The sequence below is a fragment of the Ixodes scapularis genome, unplaced genomic scaffold (genome assembly GCF_016920785.2).
Source record: "Ixodes scapularis isolate PalLabHiFi unplaced genomic scaffold, ASM1692078v2 PGA_scaffold0__279_contigs__length_252992795, whole genome shotgun sequence".
NCBI classification, from domain to species: domain Eukaryota; kingdom Metazoa; phylum Arthropoda; class Arachnida; order Ixodida; family Ixodidae; genus Ixodes; species Ixodes scapularis.
Genome location: NW_024609835.1, coordinates 244,967,341 through 244,992,938, shown reverse-complemented (window position 1 = coordinate 244,992,938; position 25,598 = coordinate 244,967,341). Strand labels below are relative to the sequence as shown.

General features: G+C 45.8%; 1 pseudogene; it reads right to left on the bottom strand.

Annotated features, from left to right (window-relative positions):
- Positions 1 to 570: 570 nt before the first annotated feature.
- On the bottom strand, positions 571 to 23,935 carry LOC115318917 (annotated as a pseudogene).
- Positions 23,936 to 25,598: the final 1,663 nt, after the last annotated feature.

Below are 25,598 nucleotides of genomic sequence, written 5' to 3'. Positions count from 1 at the left end.
AAAGGAGTGCACGGACAAAGCGCTGACTGTCAACTAAAGTTTAATTTTCAGGCGAACCAGAAAAATAAACACAGAGCATGGAAAGAACCAATAAAGACACAAAAAATTTACAACCCAACCGACAAGATTTCTACCACGTCATCACCCTCATACATGCCTGCCGTTCTCCCTGATAAAAAGGACCTCATCATCCCCCAAGTGCACCGACGGTGCGCTCACACATTGCCCTTCCCCTTTAAATAAAATGAAAAATGCCTCGTCAATCTCCCTGGCGGTCTTACTTTTATTGCGCGCCAAGATCGTCAAGTCATGAAAAACAGGTACGCAGCCGCACCTACTGCAATGTACCGCTAAGTGGCCAGCGGGGGAGGAACGGAGAGAAAGGGAATGTTCCCTCGCCCTCTCGTTCACGCACCTCCCCGTTTGTCCAATGTACACCCTACCACATGTGAAGGGGATCTGATACACAACCCCCACTGCGCATGGTACAAAAGGAGTGCGGTGGTTTACATCACATTGCAAATCACTGTTCCTCCCTCGGTTGACAGCAGTGCACAGGCGTGACAGCTTCTGGGGTGCCGAAAACACCACTGGCACGTTAAACTTACGCGCCACTCGCTTGACCTGATGAGAGAGGGCGTGGAGATAAGGCACCACCACCGGTCTTGTTGTCGGCTTTTGTCTAATCTTAGGACTGGGGCGGCCCCTGAACACCTTTAGGAGGGACTCAGCCACGCCCACAATCAACGTAAGAGGGTATCCCGCCGATCTCAGCCTAGATACCTGAAACAAAAGACTGTTCTCACACCTATGGTGGCATTACTTCAGCAGAGAAGCCCTCATCCACTCCGTAGTAACCGCCCTCTTCACAAGCTTAGAGTGCGCTGAACCGAATGGAAGAACACCCTTCTTTGAACGTGGCTCATAGGACCAACATATATGCGACGGCTGCTTAGTTAGCCTCAGGTCCAAAAACTGTAGTGCTCCTGCTGATGGTGTCTCGAACTTAAAGGATAAACCGGGGGAGCACTTCGTAAAGCAGGCCAAGAAATCCAAACACGCGCCTTGAGGGCTCAGGCTCTGGTTGTCATTGTACAGCACTAGGTAGTCGTCCACATACCGAAATACTCTCAAAACCCGACACCCCAAAGACATTGCAATAGACCTGTCACACCTCGCCAGATATATATCACTGAGGACCGGTGCCAAACTCGATCCGATACAGATCCCACTCTTTTGCAAGTAAATTCCACTTTCAAATGTGACATATGTGGAGCTCAAGTAAAAACTCAATAATTCCAAAAAGGAACCCACCGCAACACCCGTCGAGTTCATGAAGGCAACCGAACCACTTGCCTCTATGCAGTCTCCCACAGCTAGCATCAATTCATCATGAGGAATCGAATAAAACATGTCCTCAACATCGTAGGACACGAACTCACAGCCTCCCGGATTGTCTTTTTTTAGGAAATCCACAAGGGCATCAGAATTGCGAATGAGAAAAGGGTCGTCCAACTTAAGCAGAGACAGGTGACGCTGAAGAAACGACGATACATGAAGTTGCCAAGAATCTTTCCGGGTAACAATCGCCCTGAACGGATTGAGCTCCTTGTGGGTCTTTACTGTGAAGAAGACCTCGAGATTGAGGCCTTTAGCGCCCGACACAGACTTCTTAAGGTTGTCCAACCCAAGCTGGCCGCAAAGCCTCACGGCCCGCGCCTTAACCTTCTTCAGCTCCACCCCCGGCACACCTCTGAAATTCTTCAGCACTGCCCGTCTCGCTCTTTCTTGAAACAAGCCCTCAGGCACTACAACAAAACCTCCCTCTTTGTCCGACTGCAACAGTTTCAACTTCGACTCATTGAACAACTGGACCACGGGTCCAAGCTTCACCCAAGGTAAAGGCCTTCGGTCTTTCCCCTTTATCAACTCTTCCACACATTCATGAACACACCGGTCCCTATTGTCCTGTGACGTCTTCGCAGACACCTGCCGCACCAGGGCTAGCAGTTCCGAAGGCCTGACCAACGGTTCCGTGGCTTAGCCCTATTGGAAAAACGTACAAGAAACAAACCTGCCGCTTTTACAATTCTGGTATGACACCACCATAATTTCTTGGTATTATGTATGCAGCTAGTTTGGTTTGGCGTTCTGCATAACTGGAGATACCGGCACCGCTATGGCTCCGGGTCTGTCTATACTGGCAGCCAGTTTGCTTGCCGATATGATTCCGTGTGGCTGGTATGATTTTGCGTCCGATGACGTAGGCGACCGCCTTCTTTCCAACAAAACGCTTACGCCACAGGACCACCGGTATAACTAAATCATACATGCAGAAAGACGACCGCCATCTTCCACCAAAAACGTCCATCGTTCACCACCGGTATCGTACATACACCATGTATGTCGAAAAAGAACATAAGCCGCGTTTACATGAATGCGACTTAGTCGCATTGAATCCAGTTGCCGCATTCAATATATGATCATGTAAACGGCATAATGCGCAAAGCGCATCGCATTTTGGAACGGGAAGGATAATCGCAAGGCGCTCGCTGCAGGAGCGAGTGAACAGCTGAGAACATGGCGGCGGCCAACCTCGTCAGCGGCGCGGAGAGCGGTCCCGCAATTTCTTTTCCCGAGAACAAACGCAAGCTTTTGTTGCGATCATAAGTAAGCGGAATATAGCGGAGCTGCTCGGTGAGGGCGGCCCCGTCCAAACCTTTGCGAAGTATGACTTCCGCGTCCGAAGGGGTCACAATGGCTTCAGTGCAAGCACGAATGACACCGAGAGCTCCGAGCGCTGTAGAGCACTGCATGGTAGCGCAGAACGAGCAGCTCCTACTTCGGTGCCCTTCCTGGCTGCGCAAGAGCCTCTCGGACTCGGGGTCCGGTTGGTCCTGTCGCGATCGGCGAGGTCTGGCGCGGCGAAACGCGGAGGCTTCCTCAAAGCGTGCGCACACACGTCGCCTCTCGTTCAGAGTGAACCGGCGGCCCGGCCTGGAGTCCTAAACGCCTTGGTTTTGATGCTTCTTCCGTCTCGCAACTTCTTCCACAGCACCGAAGACAGCGGACACGATCTTTACTTTCACTGAATGCGTCGAAAGGACTCCACGTGCGATGCACCGGAAAACGTGGTGCGGCTGGTGCCGGAACGGAACTGCGGAACTTCGAGCTTTGAGTTAACGTGCACGGCAAGAAACCGATCGTAACACCAAGCCGCGGATACCGCATCGCCGGTCGACAGCGGCAAACGGCCCGTTGCTCGTACTCGGCAAACTCGGCGTCTTTTCGTGGCCCCTCGCGTCCTCGCAACCAGCCACAAACTCACCAGCCCGCAACCGTAGCGACCGTAGCCGGCGTTGGAGAAAACCGAAACCGAAACTTAAGGCTTCCGCCCAGTGGCTTCCGCTGCCGCGGCTTTTTTAACTTCGCGGCTTCCACTTTCGGTCGTCGCGGAGATGGCGAACAATGGCGAAGATAGCGCGATGTGGTTCGTTGGCTCGTTTACGGTTACGGGACAGATGTTTTGCGGTCCGTTTCTACTGCGTCTCTGGTTCTAAACTCGACGGCGCCTCTCATAGTTCAACCAGGTGTGGTCGGCCTGGGTCAGCGCGGTCGGCTCGCCTCGTCCGATCTCCGGACCGCCGGCGACTTCCGAGTTCTTTAGGCCTGGGATCCGAAGGCGTCTGTCTCCGTGAAACGGTAAGCGAATCTCGTCCCTTTTCGTTCTACTTTTAAATTACGTTTGGTGCGCTACTGTGTAAGCATGCGTGCCAAGTGTTCGTGACAATTTTGAACTAGAATAATTGTGCTTCATTGCGGTTTGTCATTTACCGCAAATGTAAATCGAGCAATGAACGAGGAGTAAATCGAGCAATGAACGAGGAGCCATGCTTGAAAACGATGTACACATCGCGACACTGTTAGCGCGAACACGACATCGGTGCATTTTCGCATTTTACTTCTAAATATTATTAGCGAGCACGAAATGTTATCGCTTACATTATAGAACTAAATGAGCTCTTTCCGTAGCAATAATAACTTGGATGGCATCCCTTGGTTTCAAAGAGAAAAACTGAAAAAACCGACGATCGCATGTTCGCGCTAACAGTGTCGCGCTCTGTACTATGTACGATGTTAACTTCTACCTGTGCGGCTTTAAAGAAAGTCAAGACTGGTTACGGTTGGATATGAGGCTGGTCCCAATGCAATGTTAAGCACTTAGAGCGCCTTTCTGAACGGCATGTAAGCAATATAGCGATCAACGAGACGAGCGACGGCGAGAAGCTACGAGTGCCGGCGCCGAGCGACGAAGATTTCTCACTCCCGCTGCTTGCGCCGCTCGGTTCTTGGGCTTCTAGAAAACGTCGCTCATCGCCTTGGTCGCTCGCACCAATCGCTTTCATAATGTGTGTGTCGTCGCGCGGCCGTGTTTATTCGAATATAAGTCGACCTTTTTTTTTTCTTTTTTTTTTTTTCGGAAATTGTGACTAAAGAATTTCGACACCTGTATTCGCGACCAAATTTTGCGACCCTACCGGAGGCATGAAGCTATCGAGTCACCGAGCCGGCGTTGCCGTAGAGCCGCGCCGCTTCTTGTTTCAAAAAGCTTTTGGTAACCGAAATGGCTCGCCGCCCGCGGTGGCCCGTGCCGCTCCTCGGGCGTCGGATTTCGACATTGCGCCTCTAGCGTTCCCCTTACTGGGCAACGGGGAAGGAGAGGAACGCGATGCGCCACACACTTTACCATCCATCCTTGCAAACGCGCACACAAAAAAAAAAAAAAAGAAAAAAAAAAGTTACTTTTGTTAGTTGCTTGAGGCGGCTCGGCTCGCGTGTTGCTCATGGCGACACGGCGGCTTTGCTTGCGTCTTTGTAGTTTGTCTTCCGTCGCTTCGCACCTTCTTTCGTTTCCTGTCGGTCATTTTACAACGGTGTCAGTGAAGTATTGCTGCGAATACGCGAGGATGTCTACCCAGCTGAAGATGCTTCGGACGACGATGACATGTCCAGAAGTTCTGACGGTGATGAAGTTTTTGGCATCGCCCCGTGATTTAGCTGAGAGTGATGTAAATAAAGGTTTGTTTCTTTCTTTTGCCCAAAATTTCCACTGTTCTTAAAAATAAAAAAAAGTCGACCTATATTTGAATTACTTTTTTTTTATTCTCTATGGACCCAGTAGATAGGGTTCGACCTATTTTCGAGTAAATACGGTAACTTTAATTTTTATTTTGGTTTACGTCGGACGCAACTCGAATGCTTGACAGTTACGTTGGGCGTAACTTTAATTTTTATTTCGGGTTCCGTCGGACGTAACGTTAGACACTCCGTTACACTTAAGGAAAATAGGGGCTGCTGGTTCATCATATAAACCAACCATTTGTGTTTAATTAAAATGCATCACTGACCTCAAAAAAAAAAAAATACTGCTATTCTAGAGTTTATGCTATAGGAATGTAGCGCTTCAGATAAATTTGTTAATTTTTACTTTTAGTCCCTGCCCCCTCCAGATACCACATCTGGCCTAAAGCAGTGTTCCGGATCTCCTTCCAAGACCTCAGGCGGGTCGTCATTCAATCCATGAGTCGGCGGCGTCTCATGGGCGTGTTGCTGTTGCTTACTGGATGGTGCTACCGAGGGAAAAGTGGTCATGCTTGGGAAAGGCAAGTATGGCCGCCGTAAGTATACATATTGTCTTTACCTTTGCTGGAATCCACTTTTAAGAAATGCACAGTTCGCATGTGTGCATCTCTCAATGTTTCCACAGTCAGCTGTGTTTTTTTTTTCTTTTTGAGTGCTCCAACTCTGCTAGTGCTAGTTTCTCTAGATCATGCAAATGGGATGCAACACTAAACCACATATGCTCTCGCAACAAGCAGTGCTGTGCAGAAGCACAGTGGAATTTACTCTAGCTTTATAATGCAGCACAAAATAGTTGACTCCAAGTATAGCTACTTTTGTGACTCCGTTTAACCAAAAGCTCTGCCGAAACAAACTTGCCGCCTTATAGGTAGTGCAAAAGAACCTCGCGTGCCTAACCTAGAGAAGGGCATTTTTTTTATTGGTCAATTTTTTCTTAAACCAATACCTTCAGCCTCCTTGAAATGTTAACATCATGTGACACACGGAAGAACAGTAAACTCTTTAATGTTGGCGAACCTTTAATTTTCGCGGCCTTTAATTTTGCAGAATTCAGTGGCTGCGATTATGTGCTCTGTGACCGATTCGAGAAGAAATAGGGGCCACGGAGATAAGGGGGTTTTACTGTACATCGGAGGAAAGAGGAAGTCACTTTTGTTCGTATGCAAGAGTAAAACCAACAACAACAATCATGGTGTCGACACTTTGTGAGCCTATCTGTGTCTATTGAATGATATCAATTTTGTTTTAGTTCGTTAAACATTGTTGCCTGTACACAGTGGGATGTCGTCTTCAACACGAGCAGTGGTTTTCCCTGAAGTAGGCAGCATGGACGCGTGCCGCAGCGCAACATAGTTTATTTGCAGGTGGTACCGCAGGTTGAAGGATGGTTGGCACAATATGGGGGAATCACAATTCAATGTTCTACCTCGGGCGTAGACAAGATTTGCTCATTCTAAATCATTTTGTCTAAAAATCGGGGATTTGCGATGAATGTACCCGCATGGTTGGAAGGGCCAGACAAGCCTTGTGAGCGCTTTGTTTTCTAGCGTCTCAGTCCTGAACCCACTCACGCACCACATGTGTAGATGTTCCAATACATGGGACCACTTATTTGGAAAATGGTGAATGGCAACTGTTATCTTTATCAGACTTCTGTATTATGGTCAAAGTTGGACTGCATATTTGCAATACTTTTTCTCACTTAAAAATATGTCATACTAAAATATGTAGAATAGCCGATGACAAAAAGAGAATGGCTGGGCGTCCTCCAGCACGTGCTTGTGCTTTTTACCCCACTTTGGACAGATGTGCTCGCTCCAGGCTCATGAGGCGCTGAAACGTCATCGAAGGTAGCAGACGGGCTGGTGGTGGAACAACGGAGACTTCTCCCTGCCTTCCTCATGCTGTTAGTGGGCGTGTACCTCTATACTCTAACTTAGCTTAACCTGCACAGAGCTGAGGAGAATAGGCTTGGCGAGTGCCCTTACTGCATATGCATTTGTACAGCTGAGGCACTTTCTGAATCAAGAACATTGTGTATCTTACCTTCAAAAACACATCATTTTGGGGGTGCAAGAGGAATTGTAAGGCATATCTTTGTTTGTATTGTCCTATTACGTATCGCAGGCACGTAGCCAGGGGGAGGCTTATGAGGCCCGCCCCCCCCCCCCCCCGATATCTTCCATTTTGCATGGGTCCTCCTCTCCCCCCTCCCCTCATACAGCATTTTGTTATGAGTGGGCCCCCCCTGAAACGAAATCCTGGCTACGTGCCTGACGCATCGACTCCAACTTAATGCGGAGTCGACCCACCTTGTTGATAAATTTAATGCCTGCCAGGTAATTTGTTTTGCATTCAGTTATTATATCAGTATTCAGTTAGGTATCCCAAGTCATTAGTCGTTGAGATGCAGTCTCTCTGTAAGTCAGTCATGTTTAACATTCATAAAACTGCTTGTCAAATAATGGCACTGTCGAGGACATGTACTCGGCTCGAGCAATCGCTGTCCACAAGCTGGTTGTGTTGATACAGGCAGCAAACATCCCGGTTGAAACGTCCTTCCTCGCAATGTAGCTCAAGACTAGGTCAGGGCCCCACTCACAAACGTCTATACTTTGCATCTCTTTAAGCTGGACCACCTTTGACACTACAAGCCATTGCAGCAAAAACAGTGTGACACATGATTATAAGCTCGACGTACCATGGCGTCCAACTTGAAGGTCACATGGCTTGCAGCTTCTGCCGTGGTTAACTTTAAACTGAGATAGTTTGGAATAATGCTCTCGGTTTTTAGTGTTGCCCGGCACGGTTAACAATTTGGTGATATAGTGCTGCATTGAAAAATCTGCATTCGTGACTGTATCACCTTATGAATGCATACTAGCTATTAAACTCTCCATTCTGCAGAGAAATGAAATGCACTTTGCTTCCAATTGCAGCTACTTCTGGAACTTCATGGTATGAAGCACCTTATGGCTGCAAGCTCTGACCGATCTTGTTCTCTGGTCTGCGCAGGCCCATTGCAGGGAGTCACTCCGAGAGCCTCACCAGAGGTTCCTGCCCGTGGTCGTTCTAAATTTTTTTCTTGTAGGTATGCATCCTTTCTGTCTTTCCCTAATGTACTCGGGCGTTTTCTTTTCATTGTCGCAGATTTGCCTCAAAATTGGTTCAGCACAGAAATGGATGCTGTACAACCGTATCCCGCATATTTTGTTCAAGATAACTTTTCTTTGCGAAAGCTAGATTTTTTTATAAAGGTTAGTTTTTTTTGTTTTTATTTACAAATTTATTTGAGTTTCCATGGGCAACACTAAGACGTTATGCCAAGGGCAAGGACAAGTTCACTGCTCTAACTTGTTCTCAACTGATTGCAAGAAATTTTGTTAATGTCGTGAAACCTCTTTCCAGCACTTGCTTTGCAGCATGGAAACAAATTATACATGGGACATACTCTTTTTTAGACTGCTTGCTCATTCTGCAGGTCTGCCTTCTATAGATGTCGTGCTACTGGAGAGCAGGCGAATTCGATTGTTGGTTTTGCCATTGCTTTTTTTTAGCTGTTGTCTTAATAGTTCTTGTAAATTTAAAAATTTTCCTAAAAAGCAAGTCGGCAAGAATATCTAGTTTGACTAGTTAGCTGGAAATAATGATCTAGTACCCTTTAGTCAGTAAAATAGATAGTGTATGCCGCTGTTAGTGTCAAGTAGAGATGCACGCTTTTAGGCATTTTGCGCAGAGTGGTACCCATTTTTATTGGTTAGCCTCTTGGTGCGCCAACTAAACTCTTTCTATCCAGACACCTGCCCTTTGCTTTTATTTGGCAGGCTCTGGCAATAAAATAATATAGTGTTATTCCTCGGTGGCTTAAAAACGTAAAGAAAGAAGTTTCTCCATGTTTAAACGCAAAGTTTTATAAAGGCAAAAATGAATTAAGCCAGTAGCAGACGACACATAGCCTCAACAGTGCTCCGCGCCAACAGCGTTGCGTCAAAATAGTGGTCGTCTCCTTTTTGCTGCCTTCTCTCTCCCTCCTTCGGCGCTCTCCTCCCTTTCCTCCTTTCCACCACCTTTGTCACCACACCCACTGGCTAAACTCTCCCACTGTACGGCTCTGCATTGCAATAGTAGTTTTTTTTTTATAGTCTTTAGAGTTAAATGTGAGTATTTGACAGAAATCTCCCAGGTTGGGGTGAAAGAGGGTTAAATGAATGCATTTGATCATTCGCCTTAATTCAGTACCCATCATTTCAAGGCCTGTGTGGCCTTGTCCTGGGGTGTGTCTATGACTGTGGCTGTGAAGGAGCAGTTTTTTAATAGGTACAAGTACAAAGTATAAAAGCAAAAGGATCTATGTGCTGATCACGAAAGAATATGCTAGCCATTCTAATGTAGCTCTGCCAAGTACTTGATTGTGATTTGTTTTTATTTCCAGCTACTTGGTCGCCTCAAGATCTGGGGATCCTAGTGGCCACAAGCTTGGACTCAATCTTCTTCTGTGGTCCGGCCAGGACCATGGGGGAGGTAATCCCAGCAACAAGAGCATCACAGTATCTCCCTGCCTGCGACTTTCGATTAGCATCACGACAAGGGAGTCCTCATGCCACCAAGTGTTAGGTATGCTACTCAAAATAAGCATTCTTACCTATTCTTGAAGTGAAACAGCAAAAGCACTACTAAGCCTAAAATGCAAAAAACATTCAAATCTCGGGTTGGATGGAGTTCCAATTACAAAAAGGCGTCTGCAGACATGATTCACATGTGAACTTAAAGCCCACGGATGTAGGTTCGACGGAGTCACAGAAATAACTTCCCGCAGATGGCTTCGCTAATGCCATACCCAAACAAATTCTTAAAATAATCATTGTGTTACGTTGGTGTCATTAATCTTATGTACCTACCCCACCCAGCAGTCGGGAGATGTGAGATATAAAAAAAATGGGAACTTGCACATTGTCAGCTCTGCAAAGATAATATATTGAACCGAGCATAGCACGTTCAACTTAAGAAAGCAATTCAGTGCAGGCCTAGTTTTAAGCTTCACATATTTGTTATTGCCTTTCATAATGAAGTAAAAACTGCTTAAGTTGTGGCCCACTACAGGCTTTCTATTAGTGTTAAAAATTGTTATGGCAGTTTAAACAGCTCGCTCCAAATATTTTCTTGAAATGCATAGGTTTATGGAAATTATTATGTGGATGTTTGCAGACAGTCATGGTGAGGCCAATCTTTAATGCCAAGTGTTCCACTTATTCAGAGTTGGTTGAGTCTGTAAATATTGTAGGTAGCAAATTAAATTTTTATGGTATGCAATGGGCACAATCATCCGTAATGACTAGCTCTACCTAGGGGAACTTTATACGTTTACTACGGCAAGATGGTTTCGCAAAACTCCTGCACTAACCTTATCTCTAGAAACTTTTTATATTCTTTACGATGCTGAGTTAGGATTCTGGAAGTAGTTTTTCTAGAACTACGCTAGACATTTCCTGTTGATAATTTTTCTCGCAAAGCATTCGAGAGAGCCAAACCCTGTAATATACGGATGGAATTCCAGAATGATGCGACTGGCAGTTTGAAACATTCGGCACTGTAACTGTAATAATGCCATGTCACTTGCCTATGTAATGCTCATTTTCGCAGATCAAACTGCTTTTTCCGTCTGCACTCATTTTCAGTGGACTCATTCAGCGAACTCGCACCCGAGACTGCAGCGCTGGGTTCTGCGAAGTAATTTGAATGAATATAGATGCAACAGGTTTCTTTGAGTGTGCGTCTAACACGTATTCTTCACATTGAATCTGCTACTGTATTTATGACCGTGTCCTTAAATGTATCCACATTCCAGCTTATTTTTATTTTGACGTTTGAGTTTTCTTCAGTACTTTTCTCAACATCTGTGCTTGTTGAGCCGTACTCAAGACCATACATCTTGTCTTTCCCTATTACATTAATATATAAAACTGTTGATGCCGAGTGAGAATTCAAGGTACCGAATCTGTCGTGCGAGATAAATAAGAACCAATAGAAAGCTCTACAAAGGAAATTTTGTTAGAGGAGGCTGTATAAGCATTAGAATAGCACATGCCATGCTAAAAAAAAAAATACAAATTCTTGTTAGGTATGCAAGGATGACACTGCTGTGCTGTTTCTGATGTGTCACAAAAAAAATCAGTGCCATACAGTGTTCCTTATGGAAGTACAAACTGTCGAATTCAAAGCCCAGAAGTTTTATTCAAGAATGTTCCTCAATACAAATGTATTTAGAGATCTGAGCCACTGACTCATACATGACTATGTGGCGAACATTCATTTTCATGTGCATTATAGTTTACAAGGTCTAGTCTGCATTGATTTATTGCATTCATGCTGAAACTGGGAGGGGTTCTCTGGGTATGAATAAAGATATAAAGATTTCTTAAAATCAAAACATTTGAGAACAGACTATACGGCTTTGCATTGCAGTAGTAGTTTTATTTGTAGTCTTTACAGTTGAATGTGAATATTTGACAGAAGTCTCTCAGGTTGGGGCGAAAGAGGGTTAAATGAATGCATTTGATCATTCGCCTTAATTCGGTGCCCATCATTTTAACGCCTACGTGGCCTTGTCCTGGGGGGTGACTGTGACTAAAATAAGAGGATCTATGTGCTGATCACGAAAGAATATGCTAGCCATTCTAATGTAGCTCTGCCAAGTACTTGATTGTGATTTGTTTTTATTTTCAGCTACTTGGGTGCCTCAAGATCTGGAGATCCTAGTGGCCACAAGCTTGGACTCAATCTTTTTCTGTGGTCTGGCCAGGACCATGGGGGAGATAATCCCAGCAAGAAGAGCATCGCAGTATCTTCCTGCCTATGACTTTCGATCAGCGTCACGACAGGGGAGTTCTCGTGCCACCAGGTGTTAGGTATGCCACTTGAAATAAGCATTTTTCTTACCTATTACTAGAACAGCAAAAGCACTACTAAGCCTAAAATGCAAAAAAACATATTCAAATATTGGGTTGGATGGAGTTCCAATTACAAAATGGAGTCTGCGGACATGATTAACATGTGAACTTAAAGCCCGCGGATGTAGGTTCGACGGTGTCACAGAAATAACTTCCCGCAGATCGCCTTGTTCGTGCTTTACCCAAACAAATTCTTAAAATAATGATTGTGTTTCGTTGGTGTCATCAATCTTACGTCCCTACCACACCCAGCAGTCGGGACATGTGAAATATAAAAAAACAAGAACTTGCACGTTCAGCTTAACAAAAAAATTCAGTGCAGGCCTATATTCATGGTTCACATATGTGTAATTGCTCTTCATAATGAAGTGAAAACTGCTTAAGTTGTGGCCCACTACAGGCTTTCTATTAGTGTTAAAAAGTGTGATAGAAAACATGATTGCGCTTGGAAGACGGGGACATAGGAAGGACAGACACAACAGAGCGCTAACATTCAACTGATTTAATTCAAGAACCTCAGCGTAGAAACGGACTTTGTCACCGCACCACATCTCAACCAATCAGTTCTGCCACGGACCGCAAGTATGCACACTCCTTATCCGCCAAGTCAATTGACGCCATACTGACACAACTTGTGCCGGAACTATTTATAGTGTCAGCCTCCATAATCTCGCTAACAGTCCTATCTTTGTGCCTCTCAAGAACAGTAGACGAAGCAAATAATTGTTTGCACCCGCAGTCATGACAGTGACACGACAGATCATCACTGCGAGTGCAAACCATTATTTGCTTTGTCTACTGTTCTTGCTGGGCACAAAGATATGACTGTTAGAGAGATTATGGAGGCTGATGCTATAAATAGTTCTGGCACGTGTTGTGTCAGTGTGGCGTCAATTGACTTGGCGGATAAGGAGTTGGCATACTTGCGGTCCGTGGCAGGGCCACGGATTGGTTGAGATGTGGTGCGGTGACGCAGTGTGTTTTTACGCTGAGGTTCTTGAATTAAATCAGTTGAAAGTTAGCACTCGGTGGTGTCTGTCCTTCCTATGTCCCCGTCTTCAAAGCGCAATTATGTTTTCTAACATACCGTACCAACTTGCCCAACAATCAGCACTTGTTAAAAAGTGCTATTGTGTTTTAAGCAGCTCGCACCAAATATTTTCTTGAAATACATAGGTTCATGAAAATTATTATGTAGATGTTGGCAGACAGTCATGGTGAGGCCAATCTTTAATGCCAAGTGGTCCACTTATTCAGAGTTAATTGAGTTTGTAAATATTGTAGGTCGCAAATTAAATTTTTATGGTATGCAATGGGCACAATCATCCGTAATGACTAGCTCTACCTAGGGGAACTTCATACATTTACTACGGCAAGATGGTTTCGAAAAACAAAGTATTTAGTTTATTCAACTCCTGCACTAACCTTGTCTTCAGAAACTTTTTATATTCTTTGCGATGCTGAGATAAGATTCTGGAAATAGTTTTTCTAGAACTACTCTAGATATTTCCAGTTCATCATTTTTCTCGCAAAGCATTCGAAAGAGCCAAACCCTGTAATGTACGGATGGAATTCCAGAATGATGCGACTGGCAGTTTGAAACATTCGGCACTGTAACAGTAATAATGCCATGTCACTTGCCTATGTAATGCTCATTTTCGCAGATCAAACTGCTTTTTCCGTCTGCACTCATTTTCAGTGGACTCATTCAGCGAACTCGCACCCGATACTGCAGCGCTGGGTTCTGCGAAGTAATTTGAATGAATAATGATGCAACAGGTTTCTTTGAGCGTGCGTCTAACACATATTCTTTATATTGAATCTGCTAACTGTATTCATGACCATGTCCATAATTGTATCCACATTCCGGCTTATTTTTATTTTGACATTTGAGTTTTCCTCAGTACTTTTCTCAACATCTGTGCTTGTTGAACCGTACACAAGTCCATACATCTTGTCTTTCGCTATTACATTAATATATAAAACTCTTGATGCCGAGTGAGAATTCAAGGTACCGAATCTGTCGTGCGAGCTAAATAAGAACCAATAAAAAGCTCTACAAAGGAAATTTTGTTAAAGGAGGCTGTATAAGCATTAAAATAGCACATGCCATGCTAAAAAAAAAAATACAAATTCTTGTTAGGTAGGCAAGGATGACACTGCTGTTTCTGATGTGTCACAAAAAAAATCAGTGCCATACAGTGTTCCTTATGGAAGTACAAACTGTCGAATTCAAAGCCCAGAAGTTTTATTCAAGAATGTTCCTCAATACAAATGTATTTAGAGATCTGAGCCACTGACTCATACATGACTATGTGGCGAACATTCATTTTCATGTGCATTATAGTTTACAAGGTCTAGTCTGCATTGATTTATTGCACTCATGCTGAAACTGGGAGGGGTTCTCTGGGTATGAATAAAGATATAAACATTTCTTGAAATCAAAACATTTGAGAACGGACAAAAGGAAGGATCTGAGAACGGTATCTTAGATTTTCTTCTCTTTTTCTTATCTCTAATTTTCACCTTATTTCACCTGATGCATTTAGTCTTTTTAGCGCAGCTCTTAGCACCCGTTTCCGCGTTTCGCGTCGTCGCCCTCGGCGTAACCGCCCAACTAAACTTGGCAGGAAATTGAATTAATGTTGCGGTCATGTGACGTTAATATTTCCGCTAAGTCTAGCTGAGAAACTAAATTTTTTATGGATGACATGACACGGTCATGCAACGTCATTTTCCCCGCTACTTTTAGCGAGAAAACTGCATTTGTGTTGAGGTCATGTGACATCAATTTCCGCCCTAAATTTTGTGGAAAACTTAACCCGCTAAATTTAGTGGGCAAATTTTCCCGCTAAATTCAGGGAAATTTTTCGCTAAATGGGAGGGAGCAGAAGAGTTGGAGGGTTAGGGAGTGGGGGGTCATACCCTCCCATCTTCCTCTTCGAGAGCTGTACTGTATTTTCTCATTACAGAGAATTGTAAACGTCTCATATTTCATCTCATGTTTTTTCAACTTTTATATTGCAGGTGCGCTTGCAGCACAAATCTGGGTTGTGCTGATCCTCTACGCACAAGTTAGGAACTCCTGAGTGACAAGAGTGGGAGTTTGGTCTGACAGCTCAAGGGACACCATTGTTCAGTATTGAATTTTTAATTATCTTCTTTTGAGCAAAGTTAAGCTTTGCTGCATGCAGTTCTTCTAAAAATAAATACCTGCAACCAAATTTACCAGGTCACGACATTTTGCCTCTGCTCTTAGTGCTCCTGGTGAGCCTCAGATAAGAGCTTACTGGTGTGCAAACATCATAATTGTTTGAAACCACTCACTGATGTAGAGACTCATTGACATCCAGCATTCCAATGAAACGCTGGATATCCACAAGTCTTTCTTGAACAATGCAAGCGAGAAAGGAAGCATACAATCATATTGTATTGGGGGACATTCTACAGAGTGTTTTTTTTTGTATATTTTACAGATTTAAAAAAAAAGCCGTAAAAGCTACATTTACGCAGTCTGTTAACGTGAGTTATATGGCCAGGGCGGCATAGTATAAAAGGCTAATTTGTAATGATCAGTCGGCTTATTACAGAGATGTGCCAGACTTCTTTCAGAAAACTAGATGGAGGTTCATTCTCGCGTGGTTTTATCCCGCGAATCTGAATATCCCGTTCGTTTTCCACAAAGATATAACTAAACGTGAGAAAACACAAAAAAAAACATCCTACCAATAGTGACATCGTAAGAAGACCTTTCAGCCGCCAAGTGTGTGTCGCTTAAGGGCCGCGCGTCCAGTCGCAAGTTTTCTAGGTATGTTCTCCCGCATTGGCACCAGTCGTGACACATTTTTCTGCCCCTTTAAAAAATAGCATGTGCGTGCATAGCTTTCATAGGCGCTGAAGATGCGTGAACAAAGATTTTGAAAGCTGCTCTTGTGACGTCGCTCTCTAGGGAAGTGCTTTCAAAGCGCTTTAAAAATGACTCTATGCAGCCTCGATTAATTAAATTAGCAAATAATTTTGATATTTGAGATTCTGGAGGTCAAATGAAGAAGATTTAAAAGTGTTTTCTCAAATACAAAACCGCTTCAGCCTCTCTCTAAGTATAGTATGTTCCTGAAATTTTGAATCAGTGAAAATAGACCCATGGTTCCAATTAGAATCTTCTAAGCATCATCAAAACACACTAAATCAATTTTCTTTGTGAAGATATAAGACAAGAGCAGCATTTTATGGTGTTCTAAAAAAATGGTCAATTTGGACGCGTTTCCAGACTTCGGTTTCTTACCAGAGCGCATCTTTGCACCTACGGTCCTGCTGCCCGGTGGCCGCAGTGCGAAGCCGCCCCCTCGCCTCCCTCGTAGGATGGAGGGAAGCAAGGCGCACGTGTGTTGCACGTCTAAGCCCCTGGGGAACAGGACCGTGGGCGCAAAGATGAGCTCTGATAAGAAACTGAAGCCTAGAAACTCGTCCAAATAAAGCATTTTTACAGAACGCGTAAAATGCTACCCCTGCATTATATCCTTCTAAAAAGAGTTGATTTTGTGGTTTTCAGTGACTCGGCAAGTTTCCAATAGAAACCATAGTTTCATTTTCACTAATTAAAAAGTTAATTAACAAATTGTATTTAATTATCTGACTGATCGTTACGACTAGGTCCCTATACTACGTACGCCTGGCCATATAACTCGCCTGCACAAATCGCATTAATTTAGCTTTCACGACCTTTCTACACATATATGTAAAGCTTAAAACTAAATTGCCGTGTACAACAGTGAAAAGGCGAAACCACCATGTTGGAGCCATATGGCTCCAACATGCCGGTATCGCCTTTTCGCTGGTATAGGATGTCCCATATTACGTTATCCATGTATGGTTCCGTCCGCCTACATGGTTCCGCCATAATCCACTACGCCGGTATATGATGTCCCATAATACGACAAGCTTGTATGGTTCCGCCTACCTGTATCGTTCCGCCGTAATCCACTATACTGGAGCTGCCTTTTCGCTTGTATAGGATGTCCCATATTACGGTTACGCTTGTATGAGCCTTTTCCATCATCTTTCCATCATCGATATTTTCCAACAGGGAGGACCCTTATCCAGAATGTTCCTCACTGGTGTCGGAACGGTGGCACCTCCCATTAACACCACGTTGTCCTTGGCTCCCGGTTGCCCTTGTCCTTTCACTTGTCCTTTGTTCAATTTTTTGCGCTGTTTTTCACGTTTGACGATGTTAAACCAACTAACCCAACTTACCGCCTTGTTGAAAATATGTCAAATGACCAAATTAGACAATTGTATTTTAACAACAAATAATATTTTAAAAGTTCTGTGCTGTTCAGCATATCAAAAGCTGTATAATGTTCTGTATGTATTCTTTTCTTGTTTTTTTTTTTTGCAAGTGCCGACTACTTTGCCCAAGTCTGTATGGGAGGCAGGGACTTGACAAGCTACGCAATGTAGCTTTTTTCCCTGTCTCCTTCTGCAAACTGGAGTCAATAAAGTTGAATTGAATTGAACTATGTAACGATACCGGAGGTAAACGATGGACATTTTGTTGGAAGATGTCGGTCGTCTTTCTGCATGTATGATTTGGTTATAGCGGTGGTCCTGTGGTATAAGCGTTTTGTTGGAAAGATGTCGGTCGCTACGTCATCGGACGCAAAATCATACCAGCCACACCGAATCATATCGGCAAGCAAACTGGCTGCCGGTATAGACAAACCCTAAGTCAAAGCGGTGCCGGTATCTCCAGTTATGCAGAACGCCAAACCAAACTAGCTGCATCCATAATAACAAGAAATTATGGTGGTGTCCTACCAGAACTACACAAGCAGCATGTTTGTTTCTTGTACGTTTTTTCAATAGGGAAATGATAGACAGGGCCCTGTTTATGGTATTCTGGATCTTGCCGGTGGTGTCTTTTTGTAGGGGCGCGTACGCCGAAGTGGAGAGCATTTCCGTCACCTTTTGGTTGTAGGAGCTCTTGTCCAGGACCACCGTTGCGTTGCCTTTGTCTGCGGGAAGAACCACGATGGCGTCGTCTCCCTACCTACAGTCACCCGTGACCAAGGGACGGAGCGGGTCCTGAAACGTGGGGTTCATGTGTTTTTAATAAAACTTTGGTTAGAGTCCGGAAAAACCAAGAAGACCCGCGGTGCCGATTCTAATGAACATGTTGATGCGATGAATATCTACAGGTATATACATTAGAAAGCTCCGGCAGCCACCATTTTTGAATAAAATAGTGGTTCGTGCTGAAACTTTGGCATCTGGTTCGAACCTCTAGCGCTACCTCTGGGCGGTAAATGAGCATTCGGCGATGCGTAATTTATTTTTCCGGTGAAAAAAAAAAAACTGAAATTTTTGTGTGGACATTTTGTACATGTAAGATGACGACGAGGTAGATTGCTGTTATTGCGGAAGATGGCAGTTCGATTTTCAGATGTCCAGATTTCGTTGAGGCCGGCCAGCAGCGAGCCATGGGGATCTGCACGCCGTTTGTTCACTTTACCAACTAGCTGAACACTCCACTTTACTCCAATTTGCAACATGGCGAGGCGTGCGACAGGATGTAATAAGCTAGGCACGAGGCTCTGCGGAATGCCAGAAGGTGAAACCACGAGTTGGCAAACCACCAGGTTTAAAGCAGTGGGTCAAGAATAAGCACCCCTTGGAGCGCATTGCCTCTGGCGTTGTCGGTCTTTTTCCCCGCAGTCCATGTGGCTATCAATATTTTCTAGTAGTGCCCGATTGCTTCGCAATGAAAGTCGAAGTGCTTCCCTTGAACAAGCCTGACTCTAAGAAACTCGGACTACCTTCTTTAGGTCTTCACCCGCTTTCACTTTGCCGAAAATTTATTTACGGACAACGATACCTAACCTGTAAGCAAGACTATTATAGAAACGTGAAATGCATTAGGGATATGGCACAAGCGAACTTCGTCGTACTATTAACAAGCGAACATCGCGGAAAAAGTGAACCGTAACCTGAAGGTGATGCTTGTAGCACGACGCAGAGGGACACACAGACTGAGTCGCGAAACTTTCAGAAATGGCATTTGCTACAGGCATGAAAATAACCCGTTTTACGGGTATTCCTTCCGCTCAACTTAACTCAGGGAAAGAGATCACGCTTCCTCTGGGAAATAGTATTCTTTGTACAGAGCTAACAAGCATGCAGCGCACCACTACGCAGTTCACAAATCAACAGGAGGCGCTTGACGGAGAGCTTGCTAGATGCTCAGGAAAGCCTCAACGTGTTTAGAGTGCAGCAAGCCGACCAATACAACAAGGGTCAGGCAAACTAATGCCACGCACAGGACCGAGCAAGCAGCACCCAGTCACGGTATTCTAGAAGATTCGAGTTTATTCTTACTCGGGAGGCAACTTTTATCATTTTGCCCTAGTTTCTTGTTCTCTAAAGTGCCCGATCATCCTCACCGCGAACGCTCGATTCTCGAAACTTCAGGGAACGAATTTTCGCGATGCCGACGGACACTGGATGAGGAGTTGCCCGCGACCTTGTTGAGTCAGTCTCGCTCTCGCTTCCTCTTACGCCGCCAAATCGCTGCCCGCTATTTTCTACACTAAAATCAAACAAACTGGAAGGTTCCTTGACCATTGAACATTATATCTAGCCGGTGCTACTGTATAACCGCGTTCTTTTATAACCCGAGCGATGTTTTAAAACATGTTTCCAAAATCTGCGAAGCCCACTACACGGAGAGCGATCGCGTTGCTCGCGCCTGCGGCACTCGCAGGGTGATGCGCAACCCGGACATACGGGCACCTCGGACCAGACAGCGTGGAGCTACGGCTTCCGAATGGACGACGTTTTCATCACCTGTTACGTTCTACCGAGGGGATACAAAAAAACAAGAGACAAATGACGGGACGACAGGGCGCGCGCGGCGAGTCGCTGCACTATATATTTCCTCTGCAGACTGCCTGATAGCCACGCCATCCGCGCCACCGTGTCTCCCTCAGAAGCAGCGGTCGCTTCCCGCAGTGCAGCCTTGAATTCAACTTGGTCGCCCAGCTCCACAGGCGGAGCGTATACAGTTATTATAGAAAGATCTCCGCAGGCGGAGCTTATACAGATACTCTAGAAAGAAAGATGCGGGCAGGCAGGCAGGCAGGCGGGCGGGCGGACATGCAGGCAGGCAGGCAGGCAGGCAGGCAGGCAGGCAGGCAGGCAAGCCGGCAGGCAGGCAGGCAAGCGGGCGGGCGGGCGGGCGGGCGGGCGGGCGAGCGGGCGGGCGGGCGGGCGTTCGGGCTGGCAGGCAGGCAGGCAGATAGGCGGTCGGGCAGGCAGTCGCGCAGGCAGACAGGCAGGGAGGCAAGCAAGCAGGCGGGCGGGCGGGCGAGCGGGCGGGCGGGTGGGTGGGTGGGCAGGCAGGCAGGAAGGAAGGAAGAAAGGCAGGAAGGCGGGCAGGCCGGCGGGTGGGCAGGCGGGTGGGAGGCAGGCAGCCAGACAGGCGCGGGTGGGCGGGCGGGCTGGCGGGCAGGCAGGCAGGCAGGAAGGCAGGAAAGCAGTCAGGCAGGCAGGCAGGCAGGCAGGCGAGCAGGCGGGCGGGCAGGCAGGCTGGCAAGCGGGCAGGCGGGCGGGCGGCCGGGCAGGCAGGCAGGCGGGCAGGCAGACCGGATAGGTCAGGTTAGGTCAGGTCAGGTCATGTCAGATCAGATCAAATCAGATTACGTATATTGCTTATATTTCACTGTGTTTCTAATTCGTAGTGGTAACTCAAACAATATTTGTACAAGTTGTGTGCTCTGACAACGCAAACACGACGAAAGAAAGTTGAACTTGGTGTTCGATTAGCGGCGTTATAAATGTGCCGAACACATTTCTTTTGTAATAAATGAATACGCTGTAGGTTTGAAGATGTAGTTGTCCCCCACTCTAGTTAACAATAGTTTAAGTGTGAGTAAAACAGTGCATTATAAAGAAGCACCTCAACTTGTGTGGAAAAGAGGTATCTAGTCCGTCGAATCATGCCTGTAATTGTAGCTATTTTCGTTAGCAGGTAGTTTACGTGAACGTCTCACAACATGTCGGCGGAAAATATGACACCGAGACACTTGGAATGGTCTATCTCTTTTATACGACGTGAACTAATGAAGGTTTCTGAATGTGTGGGAACTGTCTTTGTTGGTTCTTTCATTGACCTGCGTAGAATTAGCTGCCGACCACTACTTGAGTGTTTTCATAGTTTCATTACATTGATCTATAAGTTCACGAATTTCATAGCCAGAGAAAAATATACTAGTATAATCCACACGTATTATAAATTAGGCTGTAGGGCTAATATTTACAATTTCGTTAAGATAAACGTTGAAGAGTAGTGGCCCCAATGTGTTACCTATGGCGCACCACAAAGCACTCGTTGCGCCTTTGAGCGTATATTGCTAATCTAAACGACCTGTTTTAGATTAGATAAATAATATTTTAGAATCAATAAAAACCGTCCGCAATGTTGCAAGTCGTGTTGCAAGTGGCGCTAGGGAACGGTGACAGGATAGCTCGGTAAGACCAGAGGCTTAATATGGCGATCGGCTCAGAGCCGGGTACGTTCTAGGCACGGGCGCAAGGACGAGTTCATGCGCGGCTGCTCAGTGTAGCTCTATCCAACATCTCCCCGAAAAGTAGAGTCCAAGTCTCTGGGGAGCCTTGACGGATCCTCCACTTCTCGTGTGTGAATGAGGATTGCCTTCGCATTTTGTAAGTGGCCCTTGAACATCTTCGCTGTCAACGACTTCCGCATCACAGACATTTTCAGGCAAAGAAACAAGATGAGCTCGGTTACGTCGCACAACCCCTTTGTCAGTGTCCACAAAGTAAGACCTGGATTCCTCTGCTGGTCTCTGTCGTGTACCTTTCTGCTTGATGTTGGTGATCCAAACTTCATCTCCATTTAGGACCTCAGGCAGTGCGCGTACGCCATGCCGTCGATTGAAGTATTTCGTCTGGTGTCCCCGGTACAGTTCTCCAAAGTCACGAAGTTTTCTCATGTCGGGCCTGTGGGAAATGAGCATCTCGGAAACAATACGGAGCTTGGTTCGTAAACGTCGACCCATAAGCAGTTCGGCAGGCCTTTACTCCTTCTTCACCGGAGTCGACCTGCAAGAGAGAAAGTTTAAGTACGGGTTTTTCGTGTTTTATTTTTTTTGTTTTTTGTTTTTTTATTGATTTCTTGATACATTTCACGGCCGCTTCCGCAAGACCATTATTTTGAGGATAATATGGGCGCTTGAGGTGGTGTGTTTGAACCCGTATTCTCGAGCAAAAGTAGCGACGTCAGATGACGAGAACTGAGGTAAATTGTCGAACACTAACACTTCAGGAATGCCGTGGCGAGCGAAGATTGATTTGCAGTGGTTAATGACTGCAGGCGATGTAAGTTTCTCAGGTGGTGATTGCGACGAAGCTCGATTGGTCGTCGAAATATCTCTTTTAATGTTCGGCTCCGTTGAGGCGTGGTGACATTCTTTTTCTTTTCCAGCTCGATCTTCTTCTTTTCCTTTTCTTCCAGCGTTCACGCGACACCGTCACATGCCGCCGCCTCAAAAAGGCGTCGACCCGACGCACACAACACGCAAAGAAACTGGTGTAATGAAGACACTTAAAGCACACACAAAACACGCGATAGTTGCAAGTGCTGTACACGTACAAAACAGTATTCTAGCCCACAAAAAACACAATCGTCCGAAGCGGTAAATGCAAGTCCTGTACACATATAATACAACATTGAAGTACAAACACGACACAATCGTCCCACGTGGTAATTGCAACTCCTGTACAAGTATAAAACGGTCTTCTATTGAACAGTTTTAGGAGAGTGAAAATTCTGCAACAGGCTCTAGATACGGTTTCAGTTTTTCTACATGCACGATGTCCCGCCCTGAACCATCACCGAACTCTATTTCATAATTCACCGGCGATAGCTTGGCCACAACTCGATGAGGCCCAGTGTACATTGTCCGTTTTTTAAGCCCCACAGGCGGGGCCCTCAACAGCACCAACTGGTCTCGTTCTAACGTTATGTCAGTTCGGTGTTCGTCAAATAGTCTCTTGTGCTTCTCCTGAGCCAACTTGATGTGTCGTGCGGCCAATCTACGCGCTTCGTTCAAGCGCTCACGCACGAGCACCGCGTATTCGGAGCTTGCTTGCAGTTCTTGCAGCTCTTTCCTGTTATAAGCCACATCCAAGGGGAAAACAGGGTCACGTCCATACAGAAGGAAAAAAGGTGAAGTACGAACTGTGTCCTGATATCCTGTGTTATAGCAGAACACTATATAGGGCAAAACATCAGCCCACTTCTCTCCAGATGAGGTGGTGATTCACATCATCTGTTTGAGCGTTTTGTTGGCTCGTTCGACGAGGCCGTTGGCAGCTGGGTGATAAGCTGTAGTCGTTGCGTGACGTATACCACGGTACTTGAGGTAATCGGAAGTTGATCTGGCAGTCATCAGTGTGCCCCTGTCCGTAACTAGTACTGTGGGGCATCCGTGCTTGAGGATAATTCTCCTCTCGATGAACTTCTGCACCGTGGAAGCCTCAATGTTACGATCAACTTTCGCCTCAACAAACTTGGTTAGGTAGTCTATCGCAACTATGACAAACTTGTACCTTCGTGAAGCCTGGAAGGGCCCAATTATGTCGAGTCCAACTGTATGAAATGGCACATCGACTTCAACTGGCTGCAGCAGTCCGTAAGGGCACGTCGTAGTCATCTTCATCCGTTGACAGAGGTCACAGCTTTTCACGAACCGTTGGACATCCAGATACTGTCGAGGCCAGAAATATTTACTGTGGATTTTCTCGTATGTGCGACGGATTCCCATGTGTGCTCCGAATCGACTTCCATGAAATTCGTGAAGTACTTCCGCTCGCTTCGTCGCCGGCAAGCATAAAACAAATCGTTCATGCGTTGGTCCTGCATCCCTTTTGTACAATACATCATGAAAAAGCACGAATTGTTTACTTGCTCTCTTCTGCTGTTTCTTTGTACCAGCCTTTTTCTGCAGTATCTTTATGATTTTTGTACAGAACGGGTCCTCCTTCTGCTCGGAAGTTAAGTTGGGCTCTTTGACCTCAAACACATCGCAAGTGCGGGTCCTGCCAGTCTCTCTCGAGCCGTTGGTACTCGAAGGTTCCCCTGAGCAGAAGCGGCTTGGAATACGGGACAGACAATCGGGGGCAGTGTGACATGCGCCAGACTTGTACACAACTTCAAAGTCGAATTCTTGGAGCAGGAGAGACCACCTGAGCAGGCGTTGGTTTCCCTCCTTGTAACGAAGAACCCAGCAGAGCGCATGGTGATCTGTAACAACATGAAACTTTCTGCCCATTAGGTAGGGGCGTAGCTGCTCCAGGGACCACTTAACTGCAAGGGCCTCAAGTTCAGTGGATGTGTAGTTCTCTTCAGCTCCGTGAAGAGAACGGCTGAGGTATACAACAGGCCTGTAATCCCCAGTTTCATCTTCCTGAAGGAGGATGGCGCCGAGGCCGGTTCTGGAAGCATCAGTGTGGACGTGGAGGCCGTATTTAGAGTCTTCTGAAAAGTGCTTCAGGACGGGAGGTCCACATAAGGCAGATTTCAGTTCATGGAAGGCGTGTTCTTGTGGAGCACCCCATGTGAAGACTTCTTCTTTTTTCAGGAGCTTTCTCAAGGGGGCTGCGATGGCACTATGGTTCCAAATGAACTTTCGGAAATAGGACGTCAGTCCCAAGAACGATTGAACTTCAGCCGCAGTTCTAGGAACGGGGAATCGCGTTACGGCATCGACTTTCTCTGGATCAGGTGCAATACCTTTCTGGGATACAATATGTCCAAGGTAAGTCACTCTGGTGCAAAAAAATGGCACTTCTGCGGTTTGAACTTGAGATTTGCGGCCTCAAAACGCGCGAAAATATTTCCCAGTTGTCGAAGGTGATCTTGGAACGTTGTGCTATAAACAATGCAGTCGTCCATGTAGACCAGTGCGTTGCGATACTTTAGATCACCGATAATGGCATCTACAGTTCGCTGACACGTTGCCGGTGCCCCTTTTAACCCGAACGGCATTCTCAGAAATTCATACAGCCCCCACTGCGTAACAAAAGCTGTCTTAGCGGTGTCGCCAGGTTCCACCTCTATTTGGTAGAATCCTGAAAGGAGGTCCAATGTTGAGAAATACTTGCTCCCACTCAATGCTGCCAGAGCATCATCGATTCGTGGTAGTGGATAGACAACGTTTTCAGTTACAGCATTTAGCTTCCTGTGGTCTACACACATCCTTGTTGACTTGTCCTTTTTTTAGACTAGAACCAGTGGTGATGCCCAGGAGCTTTTGGAGGGCTGGATAATTTTTGCATCCATTAGGTCTTTTATCATTGCCTTCACCAAATCTCTTTGAGCCGGTGAAATTCGCCTTGGGTATTGTGCAATCGGTTTTGCACCACCAGTAGAAATGGAATGTTTCTATATCTTACAAGATCCCAGGTGTGCAGTGTCGGTTGCAAAAC